Consider the following 18,167-nt stretch of genomic DNA (forward strand, 5'->3'; position numbering starts at 1 on the left):
TAGAACTTGTTTCCTACTATTGCTAAGCCAAGGCTCGTATTGGCTTTGATGTATTAGAGCAAGTCTTGTGTTGCCAGCAATCATTGTGATCCAGGGCAAGTCACTAGAGTGCTTATGCAGATAACACTTCTCATCAAAAAATAATAATCCGGTTAGGAAGAATTTGGAATAAAATGTTGAGGTATTAAAATGCATACAGTACTAAGAATTGTCTACTCCGTGTGATTCAGGGGCCAATCAAGCCTGATCATAGTCAAAAGGCAGAGGCAAAACAGTTTCTCTTCTCTCCTTTAATCCCTCTCTTACTAGTAAAAACACATCATAAAAAGAGCACTGACATATAAAAACTTTAAATGAAATCATAAAATGCACAGATGTGATACAGACACTTGTTTCTGCCTTCTACTATTTAAAACAAATGTCATTGCTTGTATCGTAAGACCTGTGATCAATCAGATCAACTTGGCTAACAGCAGTACTTCATAAAACAGAATCAATTGGCTACGTTATCTATGCCTTTTCTTTGGATAACTTCAATAGTAGAAGGCCTGAGAACTGAGAATGGGAAACAAGTTTCTTAACATGCTTATCATACTGTTTTGCCATCATATTGCTACACATTCTCCTCTTGTTCTGTCTTTAATCCCTTCTTTTCCTTAGGAGATCATCTCAGAAGGGTTTTACACACTGAAATTTAGGTTTCTGTTATTTTTTAACATCTTTCATACTGCCTTCACACTTTATACACATGGAGAACAGCCATGACCAACACACAGGCAGAACAAACAGGCAGCCAGTCTGTCTCAATCATCCAGGTTTAAAAGAAGGTAAGGAATCTAAACTGCATCTGTGGTAGCATCCTTTCTAACAGTATGACAAGCAGTTAGTAACTGACAGTATAATTTATTCTTCCAAGGCAACATCAGGAACCATAGCAATGGCCAATGATAACCCACCATCCTGTGGGATCTGTACTGCACCTGGTAGCTTACATATAAATTGGTCATGAGCCACGCTTCATCAGAGTAACTTGAAAAAGGTTTTGCAGAGATGTTGAATGACTCATATTTCATCTATTAAAAGGCCTTCCCAAATCACTGTGGCCAAGCTGCCATGAATATCTACTCCCAGTGGGTTTCTGCAGGAAAGAAAAAGGGAATGCTGAAGGCAAAAATAACTGATTGACAGGGGATAGAGTGGGACAAGACAGGGCAAGAGCTGAGCAAGGGGCAGATGGAAAAAAAAGAGGAGGTACTACAGGCTAAAAGGTAGGAAGGCGCCAGGAAAAGTGGAGGTTCGCAGAGGCAGGTGGCTAGTAAGTATGGAAATGAGATGGTTGCAAAGGTTTCAAGATTTGTACTGTCATTTTAGCCATTTCAAGTTCTTCCATGAGTTTCTCCCACATCAAAATCTAATTTGAAGGATTAAATCGTGGCTTGATACCACAGACCTTTCTTTGCTTTTGTGTAAGACTACTTGTCTCCTTCAAATCATTTTAGACAAGTAGATGTTCACAGATCCTGTATGTACAAACAGAAATACAGGCGACTTCCCCAGCTTAGGTCAGGCGTCCTCTCTCAGTCCCTGTCACTGCTCCCTCCAGTACGGTGAATGGAGCGCCCGTAAATTTGGCGTGAACCTCAGCACACAGAGCTGAAGGTTTGGCAAAGGGTCTGATGAAAGAGGTATCAGCATTATAAGTAACGCTCTCCAGAGATGCCTTCCACAAAAATAACCATAACCTTCTGAGAAATAATCTGAGGCTGAGGTTGTCTGTAAGTTCTTTTCACAGACAAATCTGTACAACTGAAAAACTGAAACAAGGTAAGGATCTTAGAGTCATTTGTCCACTCTCCCACCTCTTCAGACAAAGCCCAAGGACATGTCTGAAAAAGGCTGACAGTGCTGGTTTCAATGTTGCTTATCTTCAGCATGATCCATATTGGCAGTTTTAACTTAAATCTACTGCTTTGTCTTCCAAAGAGGGACAAGTGCTTTAAATAAATCTTCTCTTTCTGCACTCTCTGTTAGCACTTCATTTTCTCTAGACTGAGTGTAGAATCTATCCTGATTTAACAGACATCTGGGAGACAGGAGTAACAACACTGGTCACAAAATCTTCAGGACTGTTCCAGAATACCTTGTAGCAACTGTCTTGGGTCAGTAGTTTAAACTACATTCAGAACAAAGATAGATTTTTCTACGTTGCATACTAGCCTCTTTGTGTCTTAGTCAAGTCTTATTGGAGTCAAAGAAAATGACCTGGACTGGACCTTTTGCCTGTCAAAGGCAGCTGCTTTCCCACACTTCACAAGCCTCGTATTTCTTTCTGGTTTCTAGATGGCATCCAGTAAGTGAAATTTGAGGAAAAGAATTCAAACCAGGTATGTCTACCTGCATTTTCTCAACCAGCTTGGATAGGAAGAACAGTTGTTCCATTTGTAAAAACATAGTATCCAGTGTAGTGAAAATCCCTGGGAATTATTTCTCTTCAAAATATATTCTAAGTAAAATTCCATGTCCCACAAAGGAAAAGTGTGGGACTACATCACGAGCATGAGGAAGACAACAACGTTGTGTTGTAAACAGCCATGTCAGTGGGAAAAGGCTGTTTGCTTATTTTTATTTTCCCTCTAAAATTGCAAGTGTCATGTAAACTCTTTAGTATAAAGATCAGAGCTAGTCACTAAAGTGCTAGTCAGAAATGCCAGGCACTGCAGAAATCAGAATTTTAATTGGAGTTTTGAACAGAATGAAGCCTCAACATAGCTCTCAAGCTATTTAAATATGGAAAAAAATTAACTGAATGAATGAAAGAAAATAACACAGCTGGTGACTATTTAAAAAGGAAGAGCAAGACTGAGCTTTTTTAAGTTCAAACAGGGATGTTCAGAAATAAGTTCTTATAAACTATGGAAAATCAAATGTTGTACAAATATACGACTGTGTATCTATTTGTCTCTCCAGATCAAAGCTTTGACAATAATTAATCATAATGAAGATTTCTCCAAGAAATCTCAAAAATACTTAACTCTGAAAAAATCTGCAAATGTTTGGTTAAGTTCATATATATATATATTTATACACACACACTTGAAAGTAATTTACTGCAAAGTTCTTTTAGAAGCGTCTCTTCTTTCTGTACCTTATTTGTCTTGACCAAATTATTCTGTAGCATCTGGGAAGACTTAATTTAGGCAAAGAAAATTTCCAGCTAAAACCAACATCCAACTTTTTTATAGTTTTTGGACTCTAGCAACATAATAGCTACCCAGTGAGTATACACAGACTGCTCCACCCTCACACTGGGCTGACTCGCAGCAGCTGTCCAACATATGTCTCTAAGTTCTTCAGTAGTTTATTTTGCCATCAGAACATTACAAAATGTAAAGTTTTTCCTCTGCAGGCAAAAGACTTAAGTGGGTCAGGATCAGCATATTAACCTGAGCTCTTTAGCATCCTGCACACTTACAATTCTACCTCCCTGAAGAAATGTTTTCCTTTTTGTAGAGAATCCCAGCATTGTTCAGCAGAATTCATCTGGCAGAAATGACACCTCTAATTTTTAAAAAGAGAGAGAAAAAATAAAAAGGAGGTATAATAAACTCAGGAGCTGTGCAGATGAAAAGCTCCAAGCCGTTCAGGCACTGATAAAACTGAAAGGCCAACTGATAGTTATGCATCTGTCCCTGCAGCCCTACTAGCTGTCCTTCCTCCCACTACTGCCAGACTACGGATAATGCAGAACCTTTTGTTCTGATAATACACATAATAGTACTCTTTGCTTTTTATTTTCACGGCTTGTACAGGTCTGCTCATTTTGATGTCAGAGTCTCTTCTGCAAGCCAAACAACTTCTTTTCCTGGTAAAACCTCCGGTGCTTGGCTTGAGATTTTTTGATTACAAGACCTTTTTTAAGTTAGATAGGTTTAGAAAAGTATTTCAATTTCTCTAGTTTTCCTGTACTCCTTACAGATTAGTGTGGCCCCACAAAATCCTTTAGTGGTAAACAGTTGGACTAAGTCCACTCTAGATCAGCCGAAAGATGAGGAACGAAGGAGGAGCTAGGCTGCTAAAGCTAAGTCTCCGCTTCTGCCCTAAGACAGAAGCGCAGCCGTTCCCATTCCTTGCACAGGATCTTGCCAGTTCATTGGCCAGGAAGAAAATCAGGACCACACTTGCTGCCTGCCTGCCAAGGACTGCACTTCCTTTCCCGTGGCTGGAGGCTGCAGTATGTTAACTCATCTTGAAGATGTTAACTTCTCTCTTTAACAAAGTGGAGGTACTTAGGTGCCTCCCAAACTGAATGGGAAGTCTAGCCAGTCTTCCATTCACCTTCCACAACTAGGAGCACTTAATAAAAGCGTGCACGGTTGCTTTTATTAAAACCTGTGCACATTTTTAATTCCACTCTGAATGTATTTATCCTTGCCAGTGTTTTTTTTAAACCTATTCAACAGGCAGACTGTTCCAATATATTACAGCTTTAAAAGCCCAGGTTCCCGTTTCAGACTCTCATTCCTACGGTACTGAGTCTAATAATTTCCAGTACCACTGAACAACTTAATAGGCTGCAAAAACTTGATAAGACAATGTAATTGCCAGCTTTTATGTATATTCTTAAAATAGCTATGTTCCTCATAGAAGTTGTACAGGATATAACTGTTAGCAGAAACAATTAAAGAACTGGAACAATAGAAGCGGATTGGAGAATTATAGCATGCAAAAACTATAAAAAGTTCCAAATAAAATGTCCTTATTCATTGTTTTACATAAACAATAAATTTCAGATACTGGAATAAAAACTACTCAAAACCAGAAAATCTTATACACTATGAATATTGAAGATAATATTTACCAGTGCTACAGGAAAAGTAGGTATAAAGAATCTTGTATCAGTTCAGGTAATTGAAACTCCTGAAACATATGAACTGTATCTTAAACACTTGAGGTACTCAAGCCAGTGGAAAAATAGCGTCATTTACTTATTCCAAATATTGGTGTTCAACACATCACCAGTTAGAAGGTACAATCTTTACTGTAAGTTATTTCCATTCTCGATGTTAACACCTCGCACAAGACAAGATGCCTCCTGCTTGTGTTAAAGACTCAGCCGGCTAAATCTAGTGCCGTGATTCTGTCTGCAGCAGGTCACACAAACTCATTATTCCAAGTATACCAGGTATAGCCTCACAGAAAATACATGGTAGCACTCTTGCATTTCTTTTGTATTAGTAATAATATTTGAACAACTTTACGGCTCACTTGTATACACCCTTTGGCAGATGCTCCCCTTTCTTATCCAAAGACAAAAAAAGATCAGCTCCCTTCAACAATAATACAACTGTGAAAAAACAAACAGGATTACAGAACACTAGTTTTCTTCTAATCTTGACTACTATCAATAAAGTACATTTTCTTCTATGTATCTCTTGATCACATTTTAACATATGCTGCGTAGCAATATTGTCATGAAATAATATGTTAACTGTTCTATTACGCAGCACATTAAAAAGACAGCAAGGCTTTTTCAGGGCAAATAAAGGGTAAAATAAAGGGATTTGTAGCAAGGTGATTTGGAAGACACTAAATTCATCTTATACTCCAAACAATCTGCAAGTGAAAAGATACTTGACTCAATCTGTCAGACAGGTATCTGATCAACTCAGTGGAAATCCTTCTGTAAACTCGAGCTATGATGAATACTGTAACGTTACTTGTAGAAATGGCATGCCTTGTACTCACATGCATGGTAATAGGGATGAAATTTGAAGTCTGAATACCTGATCAAGGCAATTCTTTGTTTCATGAAAGGAATCACTCCATTAAGTGTTTAATCAAACAGCACTGTTCTATCAAAGGATAAGACCTCTAAAATAATGATCTTGAGAACTCCCCATGACAGAAAATGTCTAGATCAGATGACTAGACAAATTCTGAATATCTGCTCAGTGCAATAAGTCTCAACAAGAAGAAAAATTATCACAACATTTCTGACTAGTATGCCTGCAGATTTCCTGCAGTATAAATTTATGCTGTTGGGATAATCAACATAAAATATTATGCATGTAAATGCAGCAAAAATAAAGCAAATGGAACTACTTTATAGTTCTATCTTTGCTCACCTGAAAGGCCAGGTCAACTTTAAATTCTTCTGGTATATTTGATAATTAAATCCTTCATTATCTTACGCCTCCAACTGCTACATTACAGAAAGCAATAGAGTAACCTGATACATTAAGGATGTTAAGCTCTTATTTCAATCACATCCAGAGGTTGCAAAACAGCTGCTTCTTAAAAATCAAGCTGTAGATGGGATGACAATACTGCAGCCAAAGCTAGGGCTCAGCTCTATCCATGTTCACTTTTGCTATCAAGGTCAGATGCTGTTGAAATATATTAAAAAGCATCATGAAGAGCAGCAGTCTAGCTACATGTCTCATTCAAATCCCAAACGGCCTTCCCAGTCCATGCTTTGCTCAGTGCTCCTGCAGTTACTATGGTACTGAATCCTGAGCATTTTCATTTCAAGCTGTCTCAGGTTAGTCCCTCCTGTAGCAACGCTACAAAGTGGGGCAGTGTGACAAGAGAGAGCTTCACCATTTTTCCCTCTGAATAATGACATTCGGGGGGGAGTGAGGAGGAGGCCGGTCCTGAGCCACCACAGAAGGATGCTGCCCTGCCGTGCTCCTCCGAGCACTGTGGCGGGTGCTGCCTCTTGCAGAGGTGAGAGCCCAATGACCAGCCACTACCGAACACAAAACCACAACAATGAGGTGGCTTCCTCCACTTCAGCCACAGTCTAGATGTGCGTCGTGCTGGCAAAGTAGACGTTCACTTCACATTTGACAATTCTGCTTTTAGCTGGAAGTGGTTCAAAAGACTGCACACGAGCAGAAAGCAGAGGAAGGAAAAGCAGAAAGGCATTAAAAAAGGTATGGGGATAGAGTTTAAGATAAAGGTCGAGGACATTCTTCCCTACTATGATTGAGAAGGTATTATTCCCTATTAAGTACATATGTTAAAAGGTACAGCTCATTTGGGAATGAAACCTCACAGAGAGCTCAGGCACTTCAGTGAAAAATGCTCACTGACTCCAAGGCAAGGTTCTGCCTTAGTCATGTCGAACAGTAAGGTTAAAAGCCTGACAGGAATAATGTTTTATCAGATGATGTCAATCCCTTGGTTTAGTTTATATTGGAAATCGGGTGAAGAGGGTATTCTAGGGAAAATACCACCTTCATGCGATATTAACAGGTCCTGGAAGCTCACTAAGACACACAAGAGCACAAGCACCTGCTGTGCTTTTCCTGAAAGCTTGTCATTTGCCACACGGAAAAAGGAGACAGACAGAGGGAGGGGAGGTGTTGAGTCCTAGCGTGGGTAGTTGTATTGCTGACATTTAGCAACAGTAGGCTGACTTTCATTGCTGAAAGTGAGCCAGAAAGGCTCAGAAGAAAGTTTGCAGTATCTGAAAAACACTGCAAAGAGAGAAACTAAAATATTAAGGAGAGCAACATAGTAATTGCTATTTAAATGACAAGCAGATATTGAGTTTGGAACAGGGTAACTATGGGAACTTCTTCCATTTCTAAGAGACGATTGCAAATAAAGGTCATGGCCCACTGCTCAGTACTTACATGAAAATTTGTAGACCAGATTCTCAGCTTGTGTGCTGACTTGGCCCTAAGTGAACCCATTGTGATTTACACCAGCCAAGAGTGCAGCCTTAGCACATCATTAGATCTACAGAGATAAAAGATATATGTCACAGTGTTAGAAATAACTAAGTTTATAAAAGTTAAAATTAATGAATAAATCCAATTTCAGAGCAGCTCCCAATTTCTGAAGGGTATTATAGCTACAGTGATTATGATGGCAAGTAATGATAAAATGCCAACAAACATAATAGACATGTCTGAGACTAAAAAGCAAAAATTCTGTAATTTATGTTCCCCTATTCCATTTTGATAGTCTACTCATCTCTAAACAGGTGCTCTGGGAAACAGTGATACATGAAAGTCCTCTCCATCTATGAATATGTGACACAAAATGAGCCAGTATCTTCATGAGCAATTTTTCAGTTCCAGTACTGAAATTTCTATTCCCAGTGCTGGAGAGTCATGCTTACTACAACTAACCACTTTGTTGTCTATCACATAAAATACAGCCACCACTATTGTTTAGTTTCAAGGTATAATTTACAAAGATTTCTAATTTGGGTACAATACAAACCAGCAGCACTTTTCTTGGTTTGATCTACGTTGACCTATCATGATAATGTTATTTTCTTTGTTTCAGTTACGTGTAGGCTGTTTTACTCATTGATCATTGTGGACACTGTTCCTAACATGTAAGCAAAGCTTTCTGAAAAATATTACTGAGGACCTGAATAGGAAAACTTGCCAAACCTGAGATTTTGCAAGCCACATCCTCCTTGGTTGCAAGGATGCTGCTAGATAAAAATCAGAAAGAGAAGAGTGCATTTTTTTTTAAATCTAGCTGGTGAGAAAACATATGCACATCTTAACAGTAACATGGGGTTCCTCTAAATAAATTTTTTAAATGAGACACAAATAAATCTTTGAATAATTTAAAGAAAGGCACATATAGACTTTAATAAGATACAGCTCTATTGCCTACAGCCTATGGCTTCCCTCCTTCCCCAGATAAATTCTGGGCTCCTTCTTGTTGAATAGTGGCCATTGTGACAAGAACTGCATTAATATTCTCACCATAAAGGCACAACTGTTCTACCAGAGAGCCTGCAGCAGAATAACTCTTATCTGCAAATGAGAATATCATTACGGGCTCCAATAAGAAAGAAGTAGATGGACGGATGTTGAAGAAAGAACGGAAAACCGCTGTAGGAGGATAAACTGTTTACACAGAATTCCATCTAGGAGCACAAAAATATTTTTCTTTTTAAGTTACATTCTTTTAAGCCATTGATTTCAGAAAAGAAACAAAGAGGTGCTGAAGGATAAATGATAGTGAGTAAGGTATATAAACAGTATTAAAAAGATGCTAAAATCAACAGACTCATCTAAGCCATATTTATTTGCACTACTTTTTCTTTAAAAAAAATGTACAATTGCTCTTTTACCATAAGCACTTCACATTAATCCAAGCTGTATCTTGGGAATTTGTTGTGTATGTGCCAACTTTCATATAAGTGAGACATGGTTATTAGGCTTTTAAATAAAATATGCAAAACTCAGAAGATGGTCAAGATCATTTGTGCATTTTAATAGAATGACTACTGGAAAAAAAAAAGATATTTTTATCATATCACATCTTAATAGAGCCTCTGGATTAAATACTAATTAATTTGCCACCAAAGTTTGCTGTTAATCAGTTGCATGTCAGCACACATTCTGAGTGACATTTAAATTATAAAGTATAGTGGGATTATCTCCAGTCTTGCAAATTACCTCTTTATAAAAGTCAAAGTAAACATTATGTGCTCACTAGAGGTATCATTAGTTTCCTGTTTATTCTCTGTATGGTTCTTTGGATTACAGGCTGTCTCAGTCTATAGATATAACACTTAGATCACTTTAGAAAAAAAGGAGTTGCCACTTTTAAGGCTGACCTTCGAAGATCCAACCTCCAATGACCAACCTCATTAACAATTTTCTCATTAGGTTTATGTGTAGCTGACAGTGTTTCTGCACAGTAGAGACTAAACTGAGCCTGCCATAGAGTACTGAAAAGGCTGACAACTCCATCATCAGTACACTGGCCTTGGACTCAAGCTCTTAGACGTAGTCTGAAAACTACAGGAAATGACAATCCAGCTGGGAGATGTACGAGTAGAACCTCACTTTTTATGTTACCTCTATATGAAAAATGTCCATCAACTAAAGAGAGCAACTGAAGAAAGATAAATAAAAACAGATGGACTAATAGGTGGATGAAACAATTAAAAGAAATAATTGATGTAGTATCTGTAACAGTACCACAAATAGTTACTGTGGTCTTAGATTTAAAAAAAAAAAAAAAATAGAAAATCAATTCATTAAATAAGCAAACCATTTTGTTGAAAGATGAATAATTTGGACAAGGAAGGACAGAATTAGTTTTCAGCCTTCTTCGTGTTTGAACAGTCTATTAGTATAAAAATTATAATCGAAGTGTCAGCTCCTTTATATAATGTAAACTACGGAAGGGGGCTGTATAAAGGGACTGAATTGTCAGACTGATTAAAAAGCCATTCAGGGAGACTCAGTGTGTATCATATATATCACCATCTATAACAAACACATCCATTAAAGCAGAACTTCAACAGTAGAGATAAAGAAGGTCTTCACAGCAAAATTCTAAATTTGTCACAGCATAGAAAAAATAAAATCATAATTTCTACTGAGATCGACAGATTCCAGTGACCTCAAATCTAACGCAAAAATTTGGAAAAATCTTGAGGGATGCCTCTCAAAAACCTCGACAAATCCTTATTTTTTAGCACAATGAGGAAGAAAACAATGACAGAATATTAGTTCTAAATTATAATTTTGCCCTCAGACACACTTTCCAATGATCTTGGATTTGGCCACTAATCTCAAATCAACAACTAGCCCTAGGTATGAGAGGTTTAGGGATTAGTCAAGTGCAATCACAGGGAAATCTCTTGAGAAGGAAAAAAAAATAAAACAACTTCCTGAGCATCCACATATGTAAAACACATTTTTCATTTCTCATTGCAACTGTTAATATGTAAAATTGCACCCACATGGAGCAAAAGTATCAAGTATGGATGAAAGCACGCTGTATGCATGTCTTTTCCCTGTTCTTACCTAATTCATGTAAATCCCTACACAACCCTCCAGACGTCCAGCCATTTGGAATTGCGTGGAGGGTTCTTGTGCAGTAGACTCACCTTATTTGTTCTCTTTTGGCTCCACCATCCTTGCTCAGCAGAAAGAAGTAATTGTCCTTATACAAAGGTAGGAGAGTGAGATAGTTACCAAGGAAACGGGTTTAGTTTGACAGAGATTTGGAAAGCCAAACCCAGCTGGAGATGGGAAATCTGAGTATCCTCCTCCAGAAAGCATTTGAAAACTAGATGCAATCTAGCAGCAATTAAAACCCAGTTAACTCTTAGCTTTCTTCTCTTTGTGAATCCATCATCATTTTATTTATCTGCTTTTTAAATAACTCTCGTCTTTGGCTAAGTGGATTCTAAGAGAACAATAACAAACACTCCTGAGAGCCAACATCTAAAAAAGACATACAGATTCATCTTTCTATTTAGGAGGACAATGACTCCTTTGTATTCAGGTGAGGAAACTCCAAGTTGTGCCCCTAGGTATACACGTGGGACTCTCACTTTAAATGAAATTCAATCAACAGAACCAAGACCAGAATTTCTCCTTAGGCTGGAACTCAGTCCGCAGTTCAGTACAGTACAGACGTGCCATTGATTACTTGGAAAGGTTCTATAAAAATGATTAAAAGCACCAGGATAGATCCTGAGCTGGTGTAAATCAGTGGCAGTCCCATTGATTTACTCCTAGCCAGAGGAGAGCTAATCTAATTTACACAAGCTAAGGATCTGAGGCCATCACATTTGAAGAAGTCGGTAGTGGAAAATGATACAGCACAGAGGAGATAGATCAGTAGAATGTAAATATAACAACAAAACAAGGATAGGGAGGAACTCTTTGAGATGGTTTGAGGTGAAAAGTCAAAGAGTAATGGCTGTGAGCTAGACAAGAGATGATCCACTGAGAGAGTAAAGATGCATTCTAAAGGATGGATCTAGAAGAGAATCTTTTCCTCGGAGAAAGGACAAATGAACAGTTTCTCCAGATACTTTCCCTAGAAAGTTACAACTGAAATCTGAATTTTACATTAACTTGAATTACTCAAGTGGTGTTTCATGTGAGAATTCATTACTACAATTTCACTTTTACAGAGGGACAGCAGAAAAAAAAAACCACAAACCAACGTTTTGCACTTATATGGAAATATACACCAGAAAATTAAGGAATTTTTTTAAGGCCAAGAATCTATGATTTTTTTATCATACTAAGATACAAGAAAGACAATTGAAGTTCCTAGAAAAGTCATTGTTGCAAACGAAGAACTAGCACTTTTCATGATTTAATATTTTTTTGCCATATTTCAGGAAAAAAAAAAAGAGGTGGTGCAATAAGAGAAAAATAGAGCCATAGCTTTGGCGCAGAGAAACCTTCCCAGCTGAATTTATGAACACCGTTTCTAAAATAATCTTGAGCATCACAATACTACATTTCAGATAATAGTAGATGAAATCTATAAAGGCTTCTAAACTAAAACCTTCATGAAAACAAAGCAAAGCAAATTAAATTTAATTATTTTAACATCTGAATTTGTCTCTAAAAGGAACTCTGGCTAAACTTTTTCAGATTTTGGTAACATGTTATAAAGGTTGTTGAAACTGAAGGTTGTTGTTAGTAACTGCAGTTAACTGATGGATGAACTTTGCATAGTGCCTCCCAGGGATGCCTAAGCCTCGTGCAGAGCAAGCTTGTCCTCACACAGGCCTCACCCACCCTCCCCATTGCCGGAGGAAAAGGGCACAGTCCAGCTTGAGCCTTCTTCCATATGTAGTCCAGTAAGTGAATCATTTAGAAAGGACATACTTGGTCCTGTTCCTAAATGCCAGAGCAACAGCTGACCTATTGCTCCTTCTAGTTCTACGTACAACTCACAGAGAGGTCATTGGTCCTGGTTAAAAATTTCTTCCTCTTGAAGGTATTTTTTGACTGAATTGACAAGTTGCAAGGAATTTGGTTTCTGGTTGACCCAAAAGGCTCTGTTCCTCTTCCTGAAAACCAGTGAAGAGGTCTAGAGGTACTACAGAAACTCTTCTATGAGATATCAATAGGAAGCTTTCAAGGTATGTCACAAACTGGGACTTGCTAAATATCCAAGGTATCACTTTCATTTTATCTCAAACTAACGAATGTTTCAGTCTTGTCAGAAAACATGGCTAAATAAGGAGAGTATAATTTGAAGCTGGAATCTGAGCTATAATTTGATACATCAACTGTAAATTTTCTTGTTTTTCCCTAAGCAAGCCAGTTAATACTATTTACAGTAATGTCATTGTCTGGCATTGATATACAGTAATATAACACCATGTCATGCAGTTTGACACATTTTAAATTAAAATTGAGCAGACAGCTCTTTCCCATACCAACTTCCACTACCGTTAATCAGCCACATATTGTTCCTGAAATTTAATTGTTTTAAAACCATGATGTTAATTCAGAGATTTACAGGTGGAGATTGCCAGCTGGCAAGCACTAGATGAGAAATGACACTGACCTTCAAACGTGTATCTGCCTCAACCCTCTGAAAGATCACCTTTTTCAAATGAAAAAACAAAAAACCCAGCTCTTTACTGGGAACAGCCAAGAACCCTGGGAGTTGGTCTCATTCAGACACCTTTAGGAAAAGATCAAACATACTCTTCATACCTCAAGATGATTCTACTCCAGATTACAAAATAAGACTTCTTTGGTTGGTTCCCAAAGCTAAGCTAAGATGCTTTAGGCTACCCTTTGTCTCAACAAGCTGTGGCATTGCTTCTTTTCTTGACAAATCAGTGGTGCACACCTCCTAGGTACAGCCTCTCTAAACACAGGAAAGGACCACTGCTGACCTAGACAACACAGTTAATGTTGGCCATCTCTTACGTAATGACAGAAAGTTTTGGAACTGGAGAAGGTATCTCATCTCAAATCAGATGCTGGCCATTAAAAGTTTCAAAAACTGGAAGCTCTGAGGTACAGACTTGCCAAGAAGCCATGAAAGCCAACAATTCTTACTTAATTTTGGAGACAGAGACAGGAAATTTATTACTGTTTGATTCTAGTTTTCTGATAGCAACTAGATGTGACTAGCATTCAAGCAAAAGAAAGGTATTTTCCTCAAATCAGGTGAAAACTACATGGACTAGCATATCAATATGAATCTAATAAATCCATTAAGAGTTGAAATTATGTACTGCTATAGTCAAATGGGAAAGATCCTTACTTAAGTGAATAGAGTCAATTCATTTATTTAGGTTAGACATGTGCCTACATTGCAGTATTAAGCGGGAAACAATTTGTACTCGGGCAGTAGCTTCTAGAATTTACCCACATTCTGGAGTCAGCAACTAGCTTTCAGATTTCTATTCAGTTCTAGTTATTGTACAGTCTTAAGAAAAATATTAATCTTTGGTTTAAATATTTGTTATTATATCATATATCATGTTGGAAGTTTAACATTCTTGAAACACAGAGATGAAATTAGAAACATCTTGAGAAGAGCATTCTTGTTATCAATCATGTCATCTTGAACATGTTTAGAAGCTTGCTGCTGGCACCAGGAATGGATGTTTTATTCAAAAGAATGTATTTAAAGAAAATGACAGCGCTTTTCAATTCAACTTTTCTAAAACAAGAAATCTTTCAAGTCTTCCAAGCCATGTGGATTTCAACATTCCAGTGATTAAGACTATTTTCAATTATACATGCTTTTTCCATTATTTTTTCATAGCTTTAGGGTAGATTTTCAACACTCTGCATGAAGAATTAGACACACAAATCACTCAGAACTATTAATGGAAATTGCACAGACGGCGGGAGAACTGGTACAGAACAAGAAAAACCAACTCAAACCACCAAAAACTTGAGAAAAACCTGTCATGAACTCTGCAGAGTGGATAGATCTGTCTTTCCTGTTTCTCATCTTGCCAAACTGCACACTTCCAACTTCTAGCCCAGGATGTGAAAATGTCAAGCAGCCATAAGAAAATTAGAAATGGTGAGGATACCTCCGCAATTTCCAGGATTTTCAGAAAGCAATCTTTTGCTCTAGATAAGCACAGAGATGGATCATCCTGTGTGGTCTACACATGCTGGAGCTTCTGGGTAAGCAATGGCGGGCTCTCCACTTGGAAGAAGAGACAAATATGATGTTCCCATATTTCTCTGTTGCCACTAGAAAGAACTACAATTCAAGTAGGAGAGAATATCCAACACACTTGTCTGTCTTCATTTGTGTGTTCATTAGAAAAAGAACTGTGATAGTTAAACAATGTTTGTATTCTTTTTTTTTTTAATCACGGGAACCATTAATGAAATCGTAGAAACTCACTTCATTACACTCCTCTATTGCCTCAGCAATCCACTTTTCTCCAATAAATGATCTCTCTAATCTAATTTCATCAATATAACTTCAAAAAAAAACTTAATTAAAACATTCATTAGATCAAACAGATTTCAGTCTAACAGTTGTTAGACTTCAATATTGTGAAGAAAGGTGCCATTTTCTGTTAGGTTTTTATGACATCTGTAGACAGAGAGATTCCAAGAGTAGAAAGGCTTGAGAAGATGACATGGAGAATGGTTGAAAGTAAGCCCAAACTCACTACTGCACTTTCCCCCTCCACCTCATTTATTTTTAAGTGCAACAAATGGTGTTTGATTTTGTTGCACCATTCATTTTCTGATAGCATTGTAAATGGACTTTGAGGAATGCTGACCATGTTTGTATGAATTCAGAGTCACCAATCATGCAACAAGCATCTAGGCCAGCAATTGCACGCCATGATATTTCGAATTACGATACTGCACTGTGAATCTCTCACTCCCCACATAAACTCTTTATTGTTGTTTGTAATATGCAGTTTCAAAACCAAGCCCAAATAGTTTTGGTTTTGCCCTCAAGCATGTGTATAGTTCAAAAACATACAAGCTGAGTTTTGTGACCAAAATTATTCTCCTTTTGTATATTCTCAGCTACTAAAATACAAAGTACAATTGTTTGGTTTAAGCTGAAGAAAGGTATCATTAAGTAACGTACCAAGAGTGTTCATTATACTGTCAGAATTTCCTTGAAAGGAATTCCATCACAGTATGATTTGAACTATCTAGCAAAATAATATTAAAGCACTAAACTATATAAAAGTGTATACAAGTGTATAAAAGTGTACACTTGACAGATAAGTTGGACATCCTGAAAAGTTATTGCCATATTCTCCATTTAGTATCACGATATCTAACTGCAACTTGTAATGTTACCTGTTCTGCTGTTTAGTCATTTTTATGGCTCACTGGAAAAATAAAGCTGTCTGCTGTCACTTCAAATGTTTCTGGGTGGTAGTTTATTACATAGACAAAGACTAAAATATGTAACTTTCATATATACACAATACCATCATTTTTACAACCCAGAGACTGTTAAAGTTAAATTAAGATTCTTGTTCAAGAGCTAGTTTCTGAATCAAACCTAGAACAGTAAAATTGTGAACAAATGGAAAGCTTGCAGCTAGAAGTTATGAATCATACTTTCTTAAAACTGGGTGCATATGTTTCATGACTTACTTCTCTGAAGTTTTCTGTTCTCTGCAATTTTCTTAATTTCTGCAATGTTACTCCTTGGCATATTTTATTCTTCTGCAACCACAAAAATACAGTATTTAAAATCGGTAAGAAAAGCTGTGTACTTTGCAACATACCTTTATAGAAAAAAGGTACTTGGAAAACACTGACCTTTGCCTCTTAAAACACATTACCCGGCTGACGCATTGTGATTCCCAGGTTCTGCTGGGAGAAAGCCAGTGTGCTCGCTTGCGCTTCTTAGTTTCTTAGCCCACCCTCCTGTGGGAAACAGATCCAGAAAGAGTGAGGGAGCAGCAGCAGGGACACATGGAGCCTTAACAGCAATCAAAGCTGGAGGAAAAGCTTGACTTAAATTTAATTATTTCAAGGATGACTCAAGGAAGTGAAGAACAGTTTGTGACTTCACAAAATGAAATTTGTGCTAGAGCTATAAAAGGTAAATTTAAGACAGGTGTCAAAGACATAATATTCCTTGCCAAGGAGGAAAAGATTTAGTTAACTCAAATCCATACAAGAAAAAAAAAAAAAAAACAAAACCAAAAAACTTCAAAGCAGTCTGTTTTCATACAAGGTGTTTCTAAATAGCTGACCAGTGCCAGTATTTCTTGGCATATAAAGATATTTACATGAATACAAATAATTTATGGCTGTAGGTACAGAAAACTCACTAATGTTAAGTGTTCACCTACCTTGCTACAACTGCAAATGTTTATAAAAACTGGAAAGAAGACATCTGCTAAGCCTAACACATTGGTAGTTTAATAAAACAGTTTAAAAATTTATACTTACTGGAATTTTTAGTTGATGTTTTTAGCATGATCTTTGCAGGGTTGACTTGCGTTTCTTATTTGAGAATTAGGAATATAGATATATTGCATGACATAAGGTCTACTACATAAGAATAATCTTGATAATCACTAAAAAGAATCTAGATAATATCCTAGCACACACATCTGCTCTTTCCCTTGACACCTGTTGGAACAAGGCTGGCAAAGGAGGTGAGTAACTGCAGCCTCCTCGTCTTTGTAACTCTTCTGGAGAATAAGCTATAGTTACACTGCAAGTGAACTCTTATTGCATCATGTAGTCTCAAAATGAACAGTAATCTCTATTTTTACTTAGGAGAAAACAGACTGAGTATCTCATCTGTTCAGCTATATTTTATTCCCAGCTGCTTTTTATGTCCTTGTTTCAGATAAAAAGATACTGGAATCTTTCAAGTGCCTCAGAGAGCCCATTTTGTCAACTCTTCTGAAAAGAAGGCTTTCAAAACCTGTGCACTTAAGGGCTAACCTGCATTATGGAGAGAACACAAAAGCTCTTAGGTCTGTGCACTAGGCTCCACACTGACATCGTTCTTGGAAAAAAATAAATTACAACCATAGCTCATGCCTACAGATCTTTGAGCATATGACAACACGTTAATTAAAACTAAACATACAAGAATAAAAGTTGGGCCAATAAACACATACTGGCTTGAACATATAAGCTGACCTCAAACAAGATGAGTTAACAGTATCTTAGAAGTATACCTAAAGCAAGTTGTCAGCTCTGACAAGACAGCTGGTAATGATCTGTTCTGGCACCGTTTTCTAAAAGCAGTCTAACATGACAGAGGTCTTTGAGAAAGTGCAGATTGCCACCTTCTCAAAATCTTCCTTTAGTATCACAAAAATTTTCAACACAAACGATTTTCAATGTCATAAAGCTATAATATACAGCACCAAAAGGGTCTTCCTAATATTGTTATTCTGTACTTTAAAATCAAATGTAAAAGAACAATTTTTT

This window comes from Chlamydotis macqueenii, chromosome 13 (assembly GCF_036417535.1).
Source record: "Chlamydotis macqueenii isolate bChlMac1 chromosome 13, bChlMac1.mat, whole genome shotgun sequence".
Lineage (NCBI taxonomy): Eukaryota > Metazoa > Chordata > Aves > Otidiformes > Otididae > Chlamydotis > Chlamydotis macqueenii.